Genomic DNA, 21,745 nt, shown 5'->3' with positions numbered 1-21,745 from the left:
TGATGTGCCTTTTGACACTCATTTATGTGTGCCATTGTCCAAATGTACTGCTGTAACAGGTTGAGAAGTATGATTGAGCAGCAAGACTGTAAATACAGTGTGTCATACATACATTTGATAGAAATGTATACCAGGTAACCCCTGAGCACATGTATGTATGCATATGTTCAGCTGGAAGACACAAACTAATTGCACAGGTTTCAGGCAGTCAGGTAAATGGCTTGTGCATGTTGCACATGTGTGTTATATCAGTGTCAGTGAATACAACAGACATATATGTGTACATCTACTGGTGGTTGCATTGCCCTGACAATGATGTGGGTACTGGAGTAGGCATGATTATCAGGTATTAATCAGACAAGTTTCCACCTGTGTTGTGAGTCTCTGTCCATGCCTACCACTACCAGCTATATCAACACCTATATACAGTGGATATCACAAGTGCACACACCCCTGTTGGAATGCCAGGTTTGTGTTCTGTATGACAATCAGACCACAGAAGATCATTTCATAATGTTTCTCATCTTGAATGTGACCCTAACCTGTCCAATTCCATTGCAATACAATCAAAGGTGTTTCTGGAAAGATGAGCAGCTATTGCCAAGTGAAGATGCGCCATGATGTTAGAGTCCAGACCAAGACAGACAAATGCTGTAACCATCTCAAGAGGTGCATACACAAGTTTAAAGGTATGCACACTCATTCAACTGGCTTATTGTACTGAGTATTATTTCCATATGTTTTTACAGACCAGACTGTTATGTTTTCAATTGACTTGTACAGGCTATAGGACACACTTCAGGTGGGAATTGTTATGAAATGAGTTATTCTGGCTTCATGTTCCAATTGCACAAATATCAGGCAGTGTATCAGGGGTGTGTAACCTTTATATCCACTGTAGCTATATGGACACAGCAGTACCTGACATGTATATCCAGCCTCCTCCAAGGTAGAGTAATCCCCTTTGGTGGACTGCAGCAATACACAAACCACATAATAGGTTGCTACATTGGCTGTACAGGGACAAATAGGTGCAGGCAACAACTTTGAAGCAAGTCCACCTATATCTAAGCAAGCAGGTAAGTTCACAGGTGATGTCCTGTAAGGCTGACTATGAATATGAATCGGACATATTCACACCACCAAGGACAATTGCAACCGTGTCTCCACATATGTTGTAAGTCTCAGATGAAACAACACAATTCACCCTGTACTGGGGGTAAAGAACACCTCATACACACATGCCATGGATACAGGCAACCTGCATCACACAGGTTAGGTGGGAACATCGCCACCCTGTCCACCCCAGTCATACATGGAGATATGCACATCAACCACATTCCTTCCCACAGCAATGGTGAGCATGTACATATTGCCTACTGATGGCAATAACAGTATATCTCCATGGGGCATAATAACATCAGTGTTCGCCTCCTACATGAACTCAGGCATGTTCTCAGAGCTCCATCACACACCACAGTCAAACACAGTCCTGCCACCATACACACACCATCCTCATGGAAGATGACCACTTTCAACCCTCTACACAGAAATGAATGGAGGATAAAGGATTATGCAATCAAGTGACCAACAATGGGGGGAATAAGATAGCTCAGGGACAGGCATGTAATGAAAGTTGCTATAACCATGATAGCTTGGAGGTTTCTGGGATAGTCTGGATTATTTGCAAGTAATATCCACTGTTGATGTGCATTTTGACAACTGTATGAGGTTATGTGACCGTTTCCTGTTCATGTCTTCCAGGTAACATGCAGAGTGCTTGCCTCCCAGCATTCTCTGTTGGGGAAACAGACATCATCACCCAATATGTGATTGGACATTATGCCTTACATGTGGATGGAGAGCAGAAGATGTGCAGGAGAAGACTGCCCTGTTGGACAGCCAAACTTATGTGCATGTGCAGCATTGGGCCACTGCCCTCAAATGCCATACCCATCAATGGGCTGCTGCTGTAGCAAGGGACTGGCTAGACACAGGTGGCAGCCCAGCTATCCAGCCCCCACTGACACCCACCGAGGAGCTTCTCACCACACCTGGGCCATACTCTGAATGCACAAGCCATGACGCTGAGGGAAGCATTGTAGAGATGGGTTGCACACACACACACTGGATGAGGATCATGCAGGTAAGGGCCAAGTGGGGATTAGTACACTAATATATCAGACATACATGTATCTGTATTATATCTACATGTATGTGTCAGGTCCAATTGCAGTTGTGTATGGGCATTTCTAATGCACAGAGGTGCACATCTATGGTGAGGACAGGACATTGTGTATTATTGTGGTTAGTACTGTAGATGTGCAGACATGCTGCAGCCATCCTATACCAAGGCCACATGTTCATCTGCTGACAATAAACCCCTCTCACAACTACCTAGGACCTTCTTGCATATGGGACAGCAGCCTGAAGCTGGTTGGTATTACATTGTTCTGTTGTTGCCTGGCAATACCCCAGGCATATGAAGAGCATGCAATTTACCATGCACAGAACCATCAGTAATAGCTATATTGCTTTATGCAATAGCTATATTGCTTGTGGTGCATGTTCACTTGTTTAACTGTATTGCATCACGGTGGTCACCACTGGGGCCTATCTGACATGAATTCAACATCCCTGTAGCATACCTCACAACTTGTCAGTGCTAAGACATCTGGACAGAGGCCACCAAATTGTGCTGGACTAACGTCCTAAGGTAAGGTCATGCGTGACACATTACTGGTATACAGTGGATATAAATGATGTACATACCCCTCTTAAGATGCAAGGTGTTTCTGTTACATACTAATTAGGACCACAATATGACAGTCTACACCTCTTCCAGCCTTTAATGTGACCCATAACAGGTACACTTCACTTGTAAAACCAAGCATCTGTACTCATGTATTGCTCCTACAATGCAGGCCACCTGTGAGGGTGGCAGACATTCTATCAGCATGATGTTTCAGTTAGGTATGATACCTCATGCTGCCATATGTGTCAGTACACTCACAATGGCCTATTTGGCTATACTGTCACATACATGGGCATTGTTAAGGCACACAGAAAACTTCCGGCCACATATAGGTTTCAAACATATGGATATTCCAGACACATCTGTACAGAGGACTGTACAATGGTTTAACCTGCTGCATGTGAGGCAGATGCTGTCACCACACTATATAAAGTAATGGCAGTGGGAGGTGATCACCAGCTGTGTATGGTATACACATCAAAATGGTATAAGCTACACATGATATGAACCTCACACACACAAAGTTGCCAGCATTAGAACTCCTGCCAGTCTAGGTATTCCTACTACAGTGCAACACATTATCAGATGTGTCACAGAGCTTAGACATGGCCATCTCTTCCAAAGGTACTTCTAAGGTGGATGACATCAACGGGTCTACTAAATTGGAGTGAAGGGAAGTGTAAAGGGTAGTACACAGGTCAAAAATGGTATGAGTCAGACAATACATGATTTACAAACACATACACTTGCCAGTATTAGGATTAGAACTCCTGCTTATCCAGTTATTTCTACTACAGTGCTACACTGTTATGAGATGTGCCACAGAGTTTATACATTTCCAACTCAACCAAAGGTACTTCTGAGGTGGATGACATCAACAATTTCTGCTAAACTTAGTGAAGGGAAGTGTAAAGGGTAGTACACAAATCAAAAATGGTATGAGCCAGATGGTCCATGATTCACATACCTGCCACCATTGGGATTAGAACTCCTGCATATCTAGGTATGTTTACTACAGTGTTACGTAGTTACTGCACCCAATACAGAGCTTTCTGAACTTTCACATGGCCAAAGCTGCTAATAACTGCACAGCTGTGGTAAAGTGTTACAGGTGGCAGACAGTCTGCCTTCTGTTCCACCCATACATCATGCTAGGTCTTTCTGTCTTGCACTTCAACTAGCATTATGGCTTGGCACTTCAGCAGGTTATTGTATCATGAAGTGTGGCACACCTGTGAGCCATCAGAAGTACTCGTTCATCACAGATATCACCCCAGTACTTACTAGTTATGTCCACCCCTCCTGGCATGTTTGAAGAGTGGTTATCTGTGCTTTCTCCCATTGACCTGGTGCACATATCCATTCTGGGGCACTGTTTCAACTCCCGCATGTACACAGACAACCCTCCCTTCTAATCTCCAAACACCCATGACCTGCGATGGTTACCCATATATCACCCAATGTGAACATATGCACACTCCAGAAAATAATGGACTAGCAGGTCAAGAGGATAAGATCAACACCTGCACCACACCATGTGGAACACGTAGCTCACCATGACACCCACTCTGACAGCCATGACATACAGTGAAAAGCCACACATCCACCTTCCCAGAGGCACTCAATGGACATCTACCCAAACAGCACAGACCAGCAAAGCAGGCACCTACTCAGAGACCGTGACATGGCACATGCCAAGGGACACATATTTAACCTACAGAGTGTGCCCTCAGCCTAAGCCCCTAAGGCTAACCACCTTGCACAATACAGTGATCATGGGTAACTCAATACTGAGGCACACAAATCCCACCCACTATGTTGAATATGGACCAGGTAACAGCCAAATATCAATCACATGCCAGCATCTAGCACAAGACACAGCCAGTCATTTCACTCCACAACAACTACAAGTATCACTCTGTATCCATGTGGATGTGAATGAATTGGTACACACCTCCCTGGACTACATGACAGGTGACATGGTTGAACTCTCTGATTATACGGTTCAGGCAGGTGTGACAGCAGCCCTGGGCAGTGTACCGCTGTCACCCAGAATGATGCTGCAGTACTATCAACAGATGGTTGACTGCAACATTGGCTTACATGTTATGCGTCATTCTCTGGGGATCCAGTACCTCTCTGCCTGGGATGGCATGATTGCCAGACCCCAATGACTTGCCATGGATGTCCTACATCTGTCACTGCTGGGTTGCCAGGTACTGGCTACATGTCTTGCCACTCCTATGGTGCCTTATTAGGCAGTGTTCCTAATGTTATTACCACCATAACAGCTACACATGTATGCAATCTGAGGGTCATGCTGCTCAACAGTGGACATCTAACTGTCAAGATGCAGTCACTCATAGCAGTTGTTGGAGTAGCAGACAAGTCTGCTGTAATGGAGAGGTGGTTCAAGCAGCAGACAGCAGGCCTGCAGTATCAGGCTATGACACATTCCACAGCTGTCAGCCCCCAAACATGGACCACACCACACCTTCACAGGTTGCGTTGTCTCCATATTCATTATCACCACCACTGATCCTGGGAACTATCAGCCTATTCGCTTGACAAGCCTGGTCTGCAAGGCCATGGAATGTATCATCATGGAATTCATAAACAAAGACATTGGTAACCTCCAAACTCTGGACCCCACCCAGTTTGGGTTTGTGAAAGGCAGATCACACCTCCTGAACCTGGTTGACTTCTTTGAGGCAGTTGCAAAGCTGTAGACAAGGGTAAGGTGGTTCACACAGCCTATCTTGACCTCGCCAAGGCATTCAACACCATCTGCCATTCTGGAATTATAGCTAAACTCACTAAACTAGTTATAAATCACTATGTCACACGATGGGTTGCCAACTGACTCAATGACAGAACCCGCACTGTAAAACTTGCAGACTCCAAATCTGACTTCAAACCAGTGACAAGTGGAGTACCACAGGGTTCAGTCCTGGGACCTCTCCTGTTTGGTATCTACTTCTATGAAGTACAGACTAACACAGAAGGCCTCTGGCTAATGAATTTCTCAGATGACTGCAAACTAGGAGCTATAGCCGAGTCCCCAAATGATGTGGACATCCTACAGAAGGGCCTCACTGAGACAGATGCCTGGTGTCAGAGCCATGGCCTCAAACTCAATGCCAAAAAGTGCATTGTTATCCCCTTTGGTAAAAACTCTGTACCCATGAACTACCACATAAGCGTCAGTCTTCCTAATGCCGAATGTCTGATAAGAGACCTTGGGACCCAGGTGGGCAGTAGTCTCTCCTTTGAAAATCACATTGCCACAGTAGTCAGGAAATCCTTCTACATGGCACACCTCATCACAAAAGGGTTCTCATCCAGTAGAAAGGAGGTCATTGTTCTCCTCTATTCGACATTCATTAGACCCATTACAGAGTACAATGCCCCTTTTGGAATGTACCTCACAAGTCATCTGCTGCAGCTGGAAAGGCCACAGAAGTACCTCACAAAGAGAATTACTGGCCTCAAACAGATACCCTACACTTACCATTTCAAAAAATGCCAGCTTTACTCTGTAGCATATCGCCTACTCTGAGGTGATCTCTGCCTAACATATAAAGCTATGTCAAACCCAGAGCTGTTGGACATGCTACACCTAATGAAATCCCAGTACTTCCAAGCGACATGCTCTAGGGACCTAAACCTTGTCACCACAATAAACAGGACATGCTGGAGGGAAAGATTCCTTCCCAGAGACTTCCCATACTCTGGAACAAGCTACCCATCTATGTCAAGCAAAGTTCCTCATTAACAGTCTTCAAGAAAAATCTTGATGAGTGGATGGGAAATAGGAAATACACCCCAGGGATCACTTCTATGGCTCTGTTCGACAGGGACACAGGAAATTGTAAGCCAGGGAACTTTGTTGGCTAGGCTTACTTAGGCCCTTGGGCCGATAGCCTAGTACCTACCTATGAACCTATGAACCTATGGATAGGAACACCTCCAGACTAGCATCCCATCATAATGCACTGGAGATACTTCTGGTATAACTGTCTTGGGGTAATGGTGCTATCCAGACCATAGCCTGCTATGGGTCCACATCTATGTCCCTAAAATGTCAATGCACATTTCTCAACACCCTGCCATCTCTGATGATCCAATGCAACACTGACATAGTATGAGTCTTCAACTACCCCTGCATCACCTGGGGAATGTAGCCAATCACCAGTACAGTGGCGCAACACTTCTGGGATTAATCATTTCCATTGCCCTAGACCAGCTTATACTGACCCCTGGTAGAGGATGCAACAACCTTGACCTGTATTGACCACTTAAATATGGGACCATTGCTCATCCTCAGATGTCAATCCCTGCATGGTGATTTTCACACAGGCTGTAATCAACATGGAACTCAACATGTCAGCCATACCCCCACAAAGATAATCACCTGGCAAAAACACGCCAAAGCTGACTTTGCAGCCATGTAAACAGGAGGGGATGTCTTCACTGCACCTATGGCAATGGGATGTAGCTGCATGACTGTGGAATCATACACATAGGCACTGTACAAACAGGTACATGAATGCATGGTACTAGCCAGAGCCAACAGAACCCAGACACTGTCATCCAAACACTGGGTGACATTGTGATGGTCCCCTGCCATTACTGAAGTGTACATCAGAAAGAGGACACTGTTGCCGGGAAAGGTAGTGTCCCATGACTGTTGAACTCCTTATTAGTCTCAAACACAACTTTGGATCCCTCATGGAGTCCCTGACAGGTATCTATGACAGTAGAGATGCAGTAGACACTGACAACAGTCACAACAGCCTTGATAGTTACATCAACAACCTCCACAGCATTAAACACAAGTGTTGCGAGTTACTGCACAAAACTAAATACCTATCCTGAGACAACAGACATTGGCTACAGTCTTGGCAACATATTCAGTGCCAGCTTTACCCCTCTCTCCCCCCACAAGTGAAGTGCTGAATGAATGTGTTCTCAGATGCTGTATCCCATGTCCATTCAAGGTGTATGTGTGTCACCAGGATGTGGCCCTCCAGCAAGGCCACAGGGTATGGCAGTGTGGTGACAAATCCACCATGTCATAGGCAGGGTACAGTATGTGGACAGTAATTCCTGGTCTGTAACACACTGATTGCCTATGCCTCACAGATTATAGGGCTGAGGGTTGTACACAGGTACATGTTGATATACAACATCTGTTGTAGAATGGAGAAAGGTACATATTCTGGTTTGGACACACCTCTGATTACTAATAACCACAGCCACAAGGGATATTCATCAACCAAACACACTGGGATTACGATTCACACACACACACACACACACACACACACACACACACACACACACACACACACACACACACACACACACACACACAAAATTGCCAGTACTAAGATACATAGGTTCATTGTTTCATAGGTGTGTAGTAGGTGAATGGGCCTGAATGCTCTACAAGGCTAGCCCAAGGGAATACATTGGCATCAGGCCACATGACAATAGTCAACCCAGTGTGACTCAGGAGTATAGTCACTGGAGTTGTCCCCAGGGGTGCATATTGTCTTCCAGGTTTCTATTGTGGGTGGCCAGTGATGTGCACTGCTTCCCATGTATGTGATCTATATTCCATAACATGGACAGTGTCTGGGTTGTGCACATGTCCCACATGCATGTTCTTTGATGTGTGGAAGGGTGCTTGAGGTCTCTGGGGCATGTTGTGTGGACAGACTGATGTCTTCTGATGTAGCATTCCTGACCTCATTTGGTGAGACCTGGCTATGTAACTGAGGTAGTGATTGCACCTACATTGGCAGTATGATATGGGTATTCAGTGGAGTTAGTGGTGTCTGTCCATACAGGGCATGTGTATAAGGCATGGTATTCCCTTTGTGGGGTACATTTGCAGAGTCTACAGTTGTTGTAGGTGTCCAGTGGAGAACATGGCAAAAGGGCCATTGTACACATTGATTGGGCTACTGAGGGGATGGAACAGGGTGCCATATCTTTTTACTTGCTGGATAACACACAATCAGTCAGTAGATGTAACACATCAAAGTATTTCTGATGTCAGTGGCACTGTTGTGGTCAACAGGCATGTAGTCCACTGCAATCACACAGTGGGTACTATTTGTGAAACAATATGCAGGGGAACTATCAATATAGTGGTTGTTGCCTAGCCAAGTGTGTTTGTGTATGATATGTGGGTGGAGAGTGGTCTCTGATTAATAGAAGGATTTCCTATATTGTACACTTATCCATACTGTCACATTTAGGGCTGTGAATTGTCTACACCAACCTCTCCAGTGTTTGACAACTGTTGGCCTTGTAATGTGGACATTGTGACATATACTAGGTCATCAACATAATAATTTAGCAAAACCCACCTCCCAATGGGTCCTGTTATTACACAATCACACCGACCCCCACACACACACTTGCCAGTACTGAGTTTCAAACCCCTACCTAACTAAGAATTGCTACTACAATGTAGCGCATTTATTGAGCATGCCACAGAGCTCATAGGATGGATGGTGTCCCAAGGTACGTCTAAGGTGAGGAATATCACCAGCCCTTGTAAATACTGGCATTAGGTAATGTAGTGGGTGAGAGATTCCAAAGAAATATCTTAGCCTACACACGCATTTACATTTTCTAGGGGTGAAGTTCAAACCTCTGTCTAACTATCTTTTCAGACCATTATGGTTACACATTTACCACATGTACCACTGACCTTACATGGTTTATGGTTGGCAACAGATACTTCCTAGGTGGATGATATCTGCAGGACTGCTAAAGTCTGGCAATGAGATGTGTACTGGGTATAAATGGGTCCAAAATCTTTGAGGAATGGACATACATATGTACACACACAAACACTTATCAGGGATAAGATTCAAACCCATACCTATGCAGTTATTGCTACTACATTGTGACATGTTTATCACATGCGCCATGAAGCTTACATGCTGGAAAGCTGTGCAAAGGTATCTTTGAAGGTGAGTCACATCAGCAGCAGTGCTAAAGGAGGGGTAAGGGAAGTGTCGTAAGTGTAAATGACCACAAAATCAAGTCTCTACAAGGATGCACACACTCTCTCACATTTATACAGCTGCCAGGATCAGGATGGGAACTTCTACCTAAGTAGTTTACTGCATTACAGTATTACCCACTTATCCCATGCACCACAGAGCTTATATATCAGAGAGCTCTCCAAAGGTATCTTTGAAGGTGAGTCACATCAGCAGCAATGCTGAAGGAGAGGTAGGGAGATTTAGTGAGTGTGAATGCCCTTGACCACATTCATCTAGAAACACACACATACTCACACACAACTTTACATTTGACAGGACTGAGATTACAACTGCTACATGGATACCTATTTGTACTGTAGCGTTACACCGTTATCACAAGCACCACTAACACAATAGGGCTGAGGGCTAACCAAAGGTATTTCTACAGTGAATGACATCAGCACATCATGTGATATAGACCAATGGAATGTGTAGAGGGTGAGACAGGCCTCATAATGGGATTCTCTCTGTCGCTGTCTGTCTTTCTCTTCCCCATGTCTTTATGTGTGTATGTTTGACATATTATATTATGTTTGCCTTAGATATGTGTTTGTATTCCTACCCAATGTGTGTGTTTGAAGTATCAATGGTGTGCAGTTTGGTGTGTGTGCACAGACAGCTGCAAATAACCAATAACTAGTCCGCTGTGTTGTGAGACATGGGCTTCATTTCTCTAAGTGTAGGAGCATGCCCAGTATGACCTTCTATATTGAGTGTGTGGATCCATACCAGGGAGGGTTGGACTCCAGTTCAGGATTTTGTGTGCTACAGCTGCACCTAGCAAACAGTTTCTGCAGGATATCTGTAGATAGGTTGCCAATACGGAGACACAATGGGCTTAACATACAGGGGATACTGTAACTATTGTTGTCTGTGCTGCTTGTGTGACATGTTTGCTTGTAGCACAGATATTCTGACATATGTACTGTTTTACACTGTGATGTTTCATGTCATTAACTACTGACAGTTATCATTCTTTGCTCACAGTTATTTATCAGAAAATACGAGATGAATGAAGCTGAGACCAATATTCTTAGGCACATAGACTACACATTCTGGCACACACCTGCCATTGTGGAGGGGTAGTTACAGACAATAGACTGCTTGTATTGTGTAAATGGTGTAGCACCTTGTTAGTATGCTGGCTGGGGTTCACCTCCTTGTGCTTTTCTCAGCTTCAAGGAATAACCATATCCTGCTGGGGCCATGCCTCTCAGCTGTACAGATACACTCAGATTATCCAGAAGCAGGACTCATATCTGGTCAGTTTACCTTCACATTGTGGTTTACAAGCGGTTTTGTGACTATTCATTCATGGGTTTGCAGTCAGGAGTAGTATGGGCAGACATTAGAGTTTCAGACTTCACACACTCCATGACATCCATGCTTCTGGACCCCCCCCCCCCTGTTATTCTCTCCTCTACCTAACATTATGTAAGCAATATCTCAGAGGTATCCCTATAGTTGGGCCTTTATCCCATTAGTATTTATGACCTGATACACAGTCCTTGCAGTAGGACATGGGGAGGCATGCTACTGGCATTTGTCAACATGGCCTTGCATTTGTTTTCTGTTTACTTTTAGGTTGTTAATTGGGACCCCCTGACATTCCATACATTGACACTATGGGTCAGACATGGGCCCTTGCCAGAGGACTGTAGGCCATTTCAGAGTGCTAGAGGCCATCTGTTACTGCATTTCTACATGGGATTGTGGGGTGGGGTGCACACCTGCAGACTTTAACATTTGAAATGACTGTATTGGTATTTTGATTACTCTGCTGGCTTTCATGTTATATTGTTTTGTGACCTATCATGCAGACAGGGAGCATATCAGCAGAGTACACATGTTAGATCTTAATAGCATATATTTCAGTTTCAGACTTCTTACCCTTCAGAACTGGAATGCAACTGCCAGATCTGTTGTAGTATGTCTGTGTAGGTATGGTGGGGGGGCGGTTAACCATTGCCATCATTTGGGGGACATAGCCCAGCCTTTCTTCATGGTCATCTACACCTGTCCTGCTGGGTGAGGCTGGTGGTGGATATGAGACCCTCATTGCCATCCATGTGTGTGACCTACTGATACCCACAGTTCTTTAGGCCATCACATGTACTGCAGTGGGAGATGTCACCTTGTGTAGTGCTGCCTAGTATGTTGACACCAGTATTTGTTATGAATTTCCTGCTGTCCCATATAGCTGTCTGCTACTATCCCATTCAGCCACTCAATTCACTTGCATGCTTGTATCCATATCATACATACAAGTATGAAAACATACTGCTCCATTCAGTAATTGATAATAAGAGTAACTTACCTTGTTGCTGGGCCAGTACTGAGGACAGTGCTGAAGGGCTGACTATGTTGGATGCACAGAGTACACTCCCTGTACATGGTAAAGCTCAGGTAGTGTCATGTATGGCATCCCTTTTACTGTCTGTGTGAGTCGGAGAGAGGTATCAGTCCCTGGGTCCCTACAGTGTCAATGTGTGTGCTATGCGTTGCCTCTTTGCCAAGGCCTGGGCATAATGTGCACGCCTCCTTCTGTCTACAGGGGAAGGCTCAGAATAGTCCTCCTCCTCTGAGTCCCTCTGTGCCTGTGCTGGCCTTGGCAATGGTGGGGGGCTGTGTGGCCCTGCCCCATGCTGTTCCTGCTGCAGCTGTTTCAGCAGGATCATATTGTGTAGCATAGCACATACTATGAACATTTGCGTACATGTAGCTGGAGAGTACTGCAAGGCTCCACTGGATATGTCAAGGCAGTGGAACCGTGACTTGAGCATCCCAACACATGCTCTACAATGATCCTCGTTTGTGCATGTGCCTCACTATGGTGTTCTTGTTTGGGTGTGTGTGCATTTCTAATGGGTGTCATCAGCCATGGCTCCAGTGCATAGCCAGCATTCCCCTCTAGATAGCCATATAGGATGTCCCCTTGGCAAATGCCTGATGCAGCTGTGAGCAATGCCAGATGTGGGAGTCATGTTAGCTTCCAGGGCTGCCAGCACACAAATTCATGATAATGGCCTTGGCATCGCACATGACCTGGAAGTTGATGGAGGGGAAGTCCTTGTGGTTTATGTAGACCCTGCCCTGCTCACCAGGTGGTGCTTTAATGTGGATATGCATGCAGTTTATAGCACCATCTACTTCAGGGTATTCTGCTGGTGGAGTACCCTGGATGCTGATGACTGTGAGTCCCCCAAGATATCCCCAGATGGTCTTTGGAAGGTACCTGTGGCTAGTATTCTTAAGCCTAGACATACCTTGGTATTCATTGGGATGGGTTCCCCTCTATTAGTTCTGTGTGTAAGGCGTGGCTGGCACAGCCCAACGACTTGCTGTAGAATGTCGCTGTCTACCCTATAGCACTCTACTATCTCCAGCTCATGTAGGCACTGGTAGGTTACCCTGGGTCTGTACACTCTTCTCCTCCTCACTGTGGGTCAATTAGCAGCATTCTCCTCCTCACCACCCTCAGTCTCTAGCACATATTGATGGAGTAAAGCAGCAGTAGCCTCTAACATATTTAGTTATTTTTGCCAGTTAAAAATCCCCCGTTTATGTTCATTGGTGGTGTAGAGTTTGTGGGAAAAAAACAGTCTGTAGGGTGTTTGCATAGTTTATATTAGTGTGCTTTCCCCTTCCCACTTCCTTCCTATTTAAGCTATTTCTTCTGGGTTTTTTTTAGGCCCGCTGGACACCCATTTAGCTAATGTAAGCACTTTTAAGCGTAAATGGCCCTCACTGGATGCGAACACGCTCTGCATTTCACGGAATAAGATAATATGGACTCAGACACACCCCCTTCCTTAGCTGCGCTTAGCTAAGGGCAAACACGGGCTACAGAGCTCCAAAATGAGCTTACAGCAAGCATGACACACCCCTTTATGAAGTTATTCAGTTCTTATACTTGCACTGTTGTATTGCTCCAACTATACGGTTAGGTACAAGCTGACACTTTGAGGAATTCTGTGATTCAGTATAACTCCTCTCATTTGCATACCCCAGTGTGCAAGTCCTTAGTTACTGGACTTAGATGGACCCTTTCCCCTTGATAACCAGTGCTCCCTCATATTGTTTACATTCTGCATGCCATTGACTATAATGGCAAAATGCAGAATTATGTTAAAATTGACTTTTCTCATTTTTTTTTTATTTGCAGCACAATCCCATTTGGGCACTGCTGCCCTAAGCTTAAACGGCCATGATTGGTCAAAAAAAAAGTTTGATTTAAAAAAAAAACATTTATTAATGCCAATGGCCTTATACATGTTTTTCATGAGCTGTCCTGCCTCCGTTTGCTCAGATGCAGAAATGTATTCAGTTACTAACTGAATACACTTCTGCTCTGACATTGTTCCTGCACGGAGTCCAACCAGCTTCGTGGATCGCAAAATCACCCTCATTTGCATGGTTTTTACCAGCAAATGAGGTGATTTGCATTCTGCACAGTTTCTTTGTAGGAACAGTGTAGGACCTCTCGTGCATGTGAAAATGGCACTTTCCTGGATCGCACAGTGGCCATTTTCCATGCACAGAAACTGTCCATTCCTGAATCCCGGGGATAGTATAGTACATGTTCTGTTATCATAACTCAAGTTGTAAGAGACAAAACTGTGCACAATTACTTTTATTCAGAGATACACAGTGAATGTGTCATTGTAGCAATACTAGCCTCAGGAGTCAAAATTTGAATGGTTATTGTAGATGAAACTGCTCATAGGTAATTACAAGGCATGCGGTCTGGGAGACCATTAAGGAACCTAGCCCAATCTCCCAATTACTGTAGAGTATGGCCTGGTTAAATGACTTGATCAGAATCATACAGCAGGGAAATGGATGGTAAGGGGACCAAATCTCGGACTTAGGAAGCAGCTTACTAACAGCTCATAACCTCGGTCCTTTGCAATAACTTCCAAACATCATACATATGTCGGCAATATTTATGTATTTATATTTTTATGCATTTTGTCTTAATGCAAAAGCAAATATTTGAGCCATTGTAGCAATTCATGTCCTAAACGTCAAAGTGTGTGTGGATACAATACATTTGTCTATAATATCTACATATTTGCATTTTGTTATTTTGTCTTAACACAGAAAAACAATGTAGTTAGAGTATTTTATGTTTGATAATTAATATGCTGTCAGTTTTAACCATTATCTTTTTAAGCATGTACAGGAAGATTCCTTAATGATCTGCTTTTTAGTTCTGATTTAAAGATCTCTAGGGTGTTTTCTATCCTGATGTCTGATATGCAGTGATTCCAGGTAGTTAGTGCCAGTCTAGAGAAAGCTTTTTCCTCAGTTACTGTATTATATTGAAGCCTGATGAGAGTCACAGCTTCACAAAAGGTTTCCCCTAAGGTCGTATGTTTGTTGTTTAATTAGCAATTTTTTTTTTAATTGTGGGCATTGGCCCACCATTAAAAATGCTGATTACCTGACAAAAATAATAAGAAATAACATAATTCACATTTTCTGCGTGCTCTGACAAAGCTTTTATTATATATAGCAAGTTATAGGCCTGAGTGCCTTAGTCTTGTGTATCATTGTACATTCATGAGCTAGTGTGAAAAACTTTTTAGTTTTTAGGGAAAATTAACATAAATCCCATGATACCTTGACAGAGGGTGACATGCAAATATCCTTATACAGACGTGTCTGTTTTTGACATAATTTATCTGTTTATTTTCTGCAGGAATCTGGTGTGCATCTTTAGGTCATTTTGTTTCCATCATGTTATATTTCAAACACCCAGATAAATAAATACAAGGTGTCTTGCTGAAAAGTGGCACGGTGCTATAGGTTAGTGCTTCATCCTCATAGATTTCTTTTGCTGTTTTTCTTCCTTGGGTAGAATTTTCATCTTATTTCGATGACTGATTTTTGCTATGTGTTTTAATTTCCTACTATATATGAAAGGCATAGCTAAAGTAAGGTTAATAGGGTTGCTGCCCTTAATGCAGGTTGTAAGAGGGTATGATCAGTATTATAGAAAACATGATGGCTGGCCTCTGCAAGTCAGTGGTGTAACAGCTTTTGATGGGCATTGGGTGCAAATGTAGTATCAGTCTCAGCTGAGATCATGGCTTCTTAAATGACTTGTGTGTGTGTGTGTGTGTGTGTGTGTGTGTGTGTGTGTGTGTGTGTGTGTGTGTGTGTGTGTACATGTGTTAGGAGCTGTAGAAAAGAGATATATTATTTCCTTGCTGCAGTTTTTGAAAGGTTTTTCAGACAGTGAAAGACTAATTGCATAGAAACATAATAACTCTTTTCAACTATGGGGTGCAAACTGGGGAATTACTCAATATGTCAACTATCTAGCTACAGTTCTGGATGTAGATTAGGAAAATTGTTTTTTCTCTGAATTATCCACATATGTATGTATGCATGTGCCTCCTGTGATGGGCAGGCATCCTGTTCAATTTTAATTCTTATGCACCTTCTGAGTGCCAGGAAAAGCTGTGATGACCTCCATCACCAAGTCCTGAATTGTATTTAGTGGGTAATTAGACAATGACGGTCTCTTGTTAAGCTGTTTCATAGACTTTCCATATTTAAGTTTATGCTATACTGACAAGCTTAAATTAGAATGAAACATGCTTATAGCTAGCTGTGCCTGGTTTGCTAGTCTTGAGTGCATTATTAGTGTTTGTATCCATACATGCATACATATATACATAGATACATACATACATACATTCACAACCACTTTTTTCTATTTTTGTACATGGGGTTTGGGATTCACTTCACCAGTGACAATCATTAATCATCTAAAGCCAAGTTTCACACCACCAGGTGGCTATCCCTGCTGCTGTAGTTCTTCCACACCACACATACACACATACACACTTTTATCTATGGCCAGTTTAGAGTATGCAGTCTACCTACTGCATATAACTAAAATAAACAGCAGATGCAGGGTGGTATCCAACGAGATGGAGCCTGGATGATAAGAAATCCTTTACTAAATCCAGTAGTCAAAACAAAGTACAACCAAAGGACAAATACACGTAAAATCACAATATAAAAATAGATAAAAGAAATAGTTTAGCGCTTTTGTCAATATTCAGACTTCTTCAGAACCTACTGCATATCTTTGGAATGTGGGAGGAAACCAGAGCACCTGGGTGAAACCCATGTGAACACAGTGAGGACATGCAGACTCTGCACAGAAGGCCGTCCATCTGAGAATTGAACTGAGGAACCTCTTGGTGTGCACAGACAATGCTTTTATGTTATTTTGAATTTATCAGCCACCATACAGAAACAGTGTTATTTTCACATGTAAAATTGCTATATTTCTCCTGTTTTCTTGATAAAAGAATGGAGATTTGTATGCTCAAAGATACATGCATATATATGTATATGTATATGTATATATATATATATATATATATATATATATATATATATATATATATATATATATATAGATATATATACATATATACACACAGACACAGACACACACACACACATATATATATGTGTGTGTATATATGCTTTCAGAGGTAATTCTGTTTGGGTCCTATATAAGGAATTTTTTTCCTAGGTGCATATTTTCTTCAGTCAGTGTATAGTGCATGAGTTAGCAACATGTATTATAATGAATGGCTTTAACTACTTAATCACATTTGAAAGGGGATTAATGGCTGGATTCACGAATGGCCAAATTCCGTGCAGGAACAGTGTAGCAGTTCCTGCAAGCAATATGGCCACTGTGCGATCCAGGATAGGGTTGTTTTAGGGTGCATAAGCAGCCCTATACTGTTCCTGCACAGAATTCTATTCAGTATGTGATCCAGCACGCTGAACAGATTCCTTATAGGAACAGTGTCAGTGCAAAAATGTATGCGGCTAGTAGCCAAATACATTTTTGCATCTGACAAAATGGAGGCATGACAGCTCGTGAAAAGCATGCATTATGTAAAACAGAGTAGCCAATGGACAAATATAAGGCTGTTGGCATTAAAAGGCACATAAATATTATAAAAATAAAACTTTTATTTTTTTTGGGCTGATCACTGCCATTTAAGCTAAAGGCAGTGGCATGCAAACATAGTGATGCCGAAAATAAAAAAAAAAGGGAAAAACTGCCTTTTAACAAAAATCTGCATTTTGCCATTATAGTCAATGGCAGGCAGAATGTAAACACGACAAGGGAGCACTGGTTGCCAAGGGGAAAGGGTGTGCTTGGGAATTGTAACTATGGATCTGCACACTGGGTATGCAAATGAAGGGACCTATACCGAATCACAGATTTCTTCCTACTGGAAGCCTGCACCTAACCGTGCAGGTGCAGAAATAGGGAACCATATAGGCAGGCTAAGAGGATGACTTCAGTAGGGGGTGTGTCATGCTTGGTGTAAACTTATTGTAGCCCTGTGGCACATGTTTTCCCTTAGCTAAGCCGAGCTAAGGAAGGGTGTGTGTCTCACATTGTTGAGCACTGTTTTCCTTGCTTAAATGGATGTGCACTGGGTTTTAAAAAAAAAAAAAAAAAAAAAAAAAAAAAACAGGAAATAGCAGCTCAGTTCACATCTGAGCACTAGGTATGTACGGCGTGCCTCAGGTATAAAACAGGAAGGCAATGAGAAGGGAAAACAGCAGTATAAAGGCAATCAAGGATAACTAGCATAGCTGGCAAGTGAAATGTATCAGAATCATCCAATTACAAAGGCAGCAGCCCAGCCCAGCACAGTACTATAAACTATACAAACGCTTTTCACTCTGTTTTTTCCCACAAACACTACACCACTGGTGTACACAGACAGGGAAATTTTACCTGACAAAACTAACAAAATGATAGGGGCTGCTGTTGCTCTCATACATCAATATGTAAAGGAGGCTGAGGGTGGTGAGGATGTGAATGCTGATGACAATCCCACAGTGAGGAGGAGGAGAAGAGTGTACAGACCCAGGGTAACCTACAAGGGTCTACATGAGCTAGAGATAGTGGAGCACTCTAGGGTGGACAGGGACATTCTACAGCAAACCGTTGAGCTGTGCTGGCCCTGCCTCATACACAGAACCAATAGAGGGGAACCCATATCAGTGGATACCAAAGTATGTGTATGCTTATGAATACTAGCCACAGGTACCCTTCCAAAGGGCAACTGGGGATATCATGGGGATCTCAAAGGCATCAGCATCCATGGTACTCCACCAGTTCCTGGATGCCATGTCAGCACATGCCAGTGAGCACATATATTTCTCCATCACCTGTGAGGGGTTGAACAGCAGTATGCGTCTCTTCCACCAAATAACAGAATACCCTGAGGTAGTGGGTGCTATAGACTGCATGCACATACACATCAAAGCACCACCCGGTGAATGAGGTAGGGTCTATATAAACCACAAGGGGTTCCCCTCCATCAATTGCCAGGTCATGTGCGATGCCCAGGGCATTATCTTGAATGTATGTGCTGGCAGCCCTAGAAGCTATCACAACTCCCACATCTGGCATATGACACAGCTGTACCAGTCATTTGCCAGTGGGGACAACCCATATGGCCACCAAGTGGGGGATGCTGGCTACACACTGGAGCCATGGCTGATGACACCCCTCAGAAATGCACACACACCTGAACAAGAACTCCATAATGAGGCACACCCACAAACCAGAATCATAATAGAGCATGTGTTTGGGATGCTCAAGGTATGGTTCCGCTGCCTGGATATATCCCGGGGAGCCTTGCAGTACTCTCCAGCTACATGTACTCAAATGTTCATAGTATGTGCCATGCTACACAATATGATCTTGCGAAAACAGCTGCAGCAGGAACAGCACTGGGCAAGGCCACAAAAACCCCCACCATTGCCAAGGCCAGCACAGGCACAGAGGGACTCAGAGGAGGAACCACCTGAGCATGCCCATGTAGGCAGAAGGAGGTGTGCCCAGTATGCCCAGGCCTTGGCAAGGAGGCAACACATAGCACATACACTGACACTGTAGGGACCCAGAGAATGACACCTCTCTCTCTGAATCGCACATACAGTAAAAGGGATGACAAATATGGCACTACCTGTGCTTTACCATGTATAGGGAGTGTACTATGTGCATCCGACATAGTCAGCCCTCAAGCACCATCCTTAATACTGGCTCAGCTACAAGGTAAGTCACTCTTCCTATCAATTACTGAATGGAGTAATATGTTCTGATAGTTGTATCTATGCTATGGATGCTAACATGCAAGGGAATCGGGTGGCTGAATGAGATGGCACCAGATACTGGACACCTATATGGGCAGCATGAAATCCATAATAAATACTGGTGTCAACACACTAGGCAGTACTAGACAAGGTGACACATCCCACTGCAGTACATGTGGTGGCCCAAATGTGTGTCCATAGCACACACACATGCATGTCACTGAGGCTCACATACCCACCACCAGTCTCAGCCAGCAGGACAGGTGTAGATGACCATAAAGAAAGGCTGGGCTAAGGCTTCCAATTGATGGCAATGGTTAACAGCCCCCCTCCAGACCTACACAGAGAGACGGCAACAGGTCTGGTAGTTGTATGTTACTTCTGAAAGGTAAGAAGTCTGAAACTGAAATGTAGGTCAATAAAATCTGTACTCCACTGATATGCCTCCAGTCTGCTTGATAGGTCAGAATACAAAAGTATGTGGAAGCCAACAGAGTACCTGACATACCAGTACATTCATAGCACAGTTTAATGTTGTCAGTTGTGCCCCCCCCCCAATCCTATGTAGAAATGCAGCAACATGTAAGTGTGAGGAGTAATATCAGTGGAGCAAAGATTACCTGAGCTAGCCCAGTCTACAGGATAGATTGTTGTATGTGCACAATATGCAGGGGTCCATGTTTTAGGTTGTTGTGTGTTCAATATTGTCTGGAAGCGGTCAGCATGTAGGCATGGAGGGTTATGTCTTGGTGGCCTATGGGCAGTACTGTGGTTGACAGGGCCATGTTCCTACAACTGCAGTGCCAAATGCAATGTTTCTCAGCAATACCCATGTCAGCAGTCATCCATACTCACTGTCCAGATGTCAATATCTATTACCGTCCGAAAGATAGACATGCTATGAATGTGGGCCCATACATACACACAGTGCACAGGTGGAAGTACCCTAAACAGAGTGCATAAAATTTAACTGTCAGCTGCACACAACATTGGAATTGTACAGACAGGTTGGCAGCACCTTAATTGTCCGTGTAGTATGGAATAGTGATGCAGTCTGGCCAATCACTGGCAGACAACAAAAGGCATAGTTATGAAGTAATGAAAGACTGCCTATGTCCCGGCACAAGGCAGCATAAGGGGAATGTCCCAAGTATATCTGTGAATCAGCTGCAAGTAGCTTCCATATCACACATGCACTCAGCTCACCCCCACCATCAGCCACAGATTTATCACAGGTCATATCCTTGCTATTGGGAATGAGTACAGTATGACCCCACTTCTGTATAGGAATACTCACAGAATGCAGCATGCTGAAGAGCCGTCCTATGCAGGTGTGTCCTTAGCTGTAAGCAGCACCCTGCCTGCATCCAGTCCAATGGATCAATATGGACAGGAACTATTGACATTAACACCTTGCGCACTTACCCTGTCATCCCAGCAGTATCCATTGGCTCGCAGCCTGGGAATGTAGGAGTGACAGAATGCAGTGGCCTGCTAAAGGTGGCCTGCATCACTACCAAATGTCCTACAGTCCTCTGTCAAAGGCTTGTGCCCCACCCATAGTGCCAATGTATGGTATCTCATAAGATCACAACTAACAACCTAACACAGTCAACAGAGCACAAATGCAAGGCCATGCTGACAAATCCTAATAGCATGCCCCCTATGTCCCACTGCATGAACTGTGGACCAATCAATAAATACAGGTGGGATGAAGGGTCAACTATAGGGATACTTCTCAGATATCACTTGCATAATGTTA

Source organism: Protopterus annectens, chromosome 1.part1 (genome assembly GCF_019279795.1).
Source record: "Protopterus annectens isolate FY-2018-M chromosome 1.part1, PAN1.0, whole genome shotgun sequence".
NCBI classification, from domain to species: Eukaryota; Metazoa; Chordata; order Ceratodontiformes; family Protopteridae; genus Protopterus; species Protopterus annectens.
This window is presented reverse-complemented; position numbering follows the sequence as displayed.